Source organism: Phyllobates terribilis, unplaced genomic scaffold, assembly GCF_046119375.1.
Source record: "Phyllobates terribilis strain yellow unplaced genomic scaffold, ASM4611937v1 Scaffold_11__3_contigs__length_659146591, whole genome shotgun sequence".
Lineage (NCBI taxonomy): Eukaryota > Metazoa > Chordata > Amphibia > Anura > Dendrobatidae > Phyllobates > Phyllobates terribilis.
Genome location: NW_027362771.1, coordinates 631,395,116 through 631,398,271, shown reverse-complemented (window position 1 = coordinate 631,398,271; position 3,156 = coordinate 631,395,116). Strand labels below are relative to the sequence as shown.

The window sequence follows — 3,156 nt, the reverse complement described above, 5'->3', positions numbered from 1 at the left end:
ATATATATATATATATATATATATATGTATATATATATACAGTGAAGGAAATAATTATTTGATCCCTTGCTGTTTTTGTAAGTTTGCCCACTGACAAAGACTTGAACAGTGTATAATTTTAAGGGTAGGTTAATTTTAACATTGAGAGATAGAGTATTCGGAAAAAAAAATCAAGAAAATCAACATTGTATAAATTAGATACATTTATTTGCATTTTGCAGTGAGAAATAAGTATTTGATCCCTCGGGAGAACACCACTTAATACCTGGTGGCAAAACACTTGTTGGCAAGCAGAGCAGTCAGACGTTTTTTGTAGTTGATGATGAGGTTTGCGCACATGTCAGGAGGAATTTTGGTCCACTCCTCTTTGCAGATCGCCTCTAAATCATTAAGATTTTGAGGCTATCGCTTGGCAACTCGGAGCTCCAGCTCCCTCCATAAGATTTCTATGGGATTAAAGTGTGGAGACTGGCTAGACCACTCCATGACCTTACTATGCTTCTTTCTGAACCACTCTTTTGTTGCCTCAATCAAATCAAATAATTATTTCTTTCATATACATATTTCATATACAGTATATGAGGATCAAGTTAGAGTATTCTTTATGCATTTTTTTATTTCTTGCATGTATATTTACAATTTTTTTTTGTGCCAGTAACTTGTGCCTGTGAATAGAAATATTGTACATGAGACATCCTCTGTCTGGCCACATTCTGTCTTCAAATGGCCGAGAAAAGGCATGATCGCAACACAGAGCTCAGAGTTTTCTCCAATCACAGGATGAAAGATTATGGCTGTGTATTACCTCCGAGGACCTTCTTCAGGTTTTGAAAAGGAGTTAACAGGAAGAAAGCATCAAATCTGAGACAACCAGATTAATTGGACCACGAACAACTAATTTTAATTACTTAGTTAATGGCAGATATTGCATCACAACATACTGTTAAAAAGTTTAAGTTGAGTCCAAATACCTTATAAAAATAATTTTAATTAAAAAATATTAATAATCTTATTGCTTTCTTGTTGTATTCTGGTAATTGGGGAACTCAATATTCCTGAACCTCTATTCTGTCTGATAATAAATTACAACCAGAAGCGTCTGGCAATGGGTTATCTCAACATAAACTTCATGTTTCACAGTTCTTCACATTTCTGTTTATGGGAAGGTTTCAGGACATAATTTTTGGCTGAGTAATAGTTTGAAAAAACCTACAAGAGGCAAAATGAACAAAAACCCTGCTGTCAATAAAAAGCAATTGTATTTAAATAAAATAGGGTTCTTAGTGATACTTTTTTTGATTAAAAATAGTGTATAAGCCATCCCACCATCGAACATGTGCTGCATGTATACCAACTAAAACCAAGCTCAAATTTTGTGTTCTTTCTTTGTATTTTTTGCATTCTATGCAAACCTGGGTGTGGCCTCCCTCCCTACAGCTGGATAATACATTTAAAGCTTCCCTAGGCTGGTGTTCATAGTTTGGGACTCAGTCTGCCCTTATTCACACATTGAGGTCAATTTTGACACATGGTAAGGTATTTAATATTAGACAGTGTAGGACCGTTCCGAGAGGGTTCACCTTGTTGATGGTGGGATGGCTTATATACTATTTTTGATCAAAAACAGTGTTACTAAGGACCCTATTTTATTTAATGCACTTGCTTTTTATTTATTTATAGCAGGGTTTTTGTTCATTTTGCTTCTTGTAGGTTTTTCTGATTTATGGCCATTGTGAAACATACATTCATCTGCTGCATGTATACCAACTTAAACCAAGCTCAAATTTTGTGTTTTTTTTCTGAGTAATAGTTTGGCTGAAAGCTTTATGAAGTAGACTTCACTTGATCTTCATCTGTATTCTGGAACAGACTTCACTTGCCCGCTAAATCCAGCCTCGGTTTACCAGTATGAGCCACAAACATATAACTTGATTTTTACAAATACCGAGTAATTTTCTCTTGTCTATTCTCCTTCTAAACACAGGGAAGAAATGTGACTTTGGCCACAGATTTTTTCCTTTTAGGATTTGAAGCTAGCAAATATTTTAGAATTTTCCAATTCTGCCTTTTCTTGGTGGTTTACTGTGTGACAATATGTGGGAATTTTCTGATCATCTTCTTGGTGTCCACCAGCAAGAACCTCCACACTCCAATGTACTTCTTCATCTCACATCTGTCCATTGGTGACATCTTGTTGACCACTAATCTTGTCCCTAAGATGCTTCAAATTCTTCTACATAATGGTGGGACCATTCATTTTATTGACTGTATCACCCAACTTTATATGTTTTGTGCCTCAGAAGCAATTGAATGTCTTCTCCTCACAGTGATGTCTTATGACAGATATTTGGCCATTTGTAATCCCCTCCGTTATGCTTCTATAATGAAATGGACTTGTTGTGTAAAGTTGGCCATTATCTCTTGGGGTTTCGGATTTTCCATTACATTTATTGAATCTATCACAACAGCAATGCTAACATTTTGTGGTCCCAATATTATTGACCATTTCTTCTGTGATATGAATCCTCTACTGGACATTGCCTGCTCCGATACTTCCATTATTCACCTTGAAATCACATTGATAGGTACTCCTATAGTAATGATCCCAACCGTAATAATAATTATATGTTATGCCAAGATTATTGCTGCCATATTAAGGATCCCTTCTAGCGCTGGCAGACAGAAAGCCTTCTCCACCTGTAGCTCCCACCTCACTGTGGTCTCTATATTCTTCTGGACCATGTTCAGTGTTTACGTTTTCCCAACACAACAGCGAACCATAAATATCAGTAAACTCTTATCATTGCTGTATACTGTATTCACTCCTTTCATCAACTCCATTATATATAGTCTAAGGAATAACAATATAAGTGAAGCTGTAAAAAAATATTAACATGAATTAAAAAATACTATTTTGCTACAAAAATCCACAGTTGAATTGTATCATTATTTCATTACATCCACTGATATATTAGGGACTGGTTTAACTAGTTTTTCATCACTTCCTATAGGCTGCTTTTGACAGTTCATCAATGTAGAAGTATGAGGTATTGATTTTTATTGGATGAGGTATAGTTTTTAATGAGACTGTTTAATTTGCCAAATACTGTAACATTTACGGACTCACAATAAAACATACAAAAATGAAGCCAAAAT

The 3,156-nt window shown here is 35.1% G+C and overlaps 1 pseudogene; it reads left to right on the top strand.

Moving 5' to 3' along the window:
- Nucleotides 1–1,105: 1,105 nt before the first annotated feature.
- Nucleotides 1,106–2,893, top strand: LOC141167504 (olfactory receptor 5G9-like; annotated as a pseudogene).
- Nucleotides 2,894–3,156: the final 263 nt, after the last annotated feature.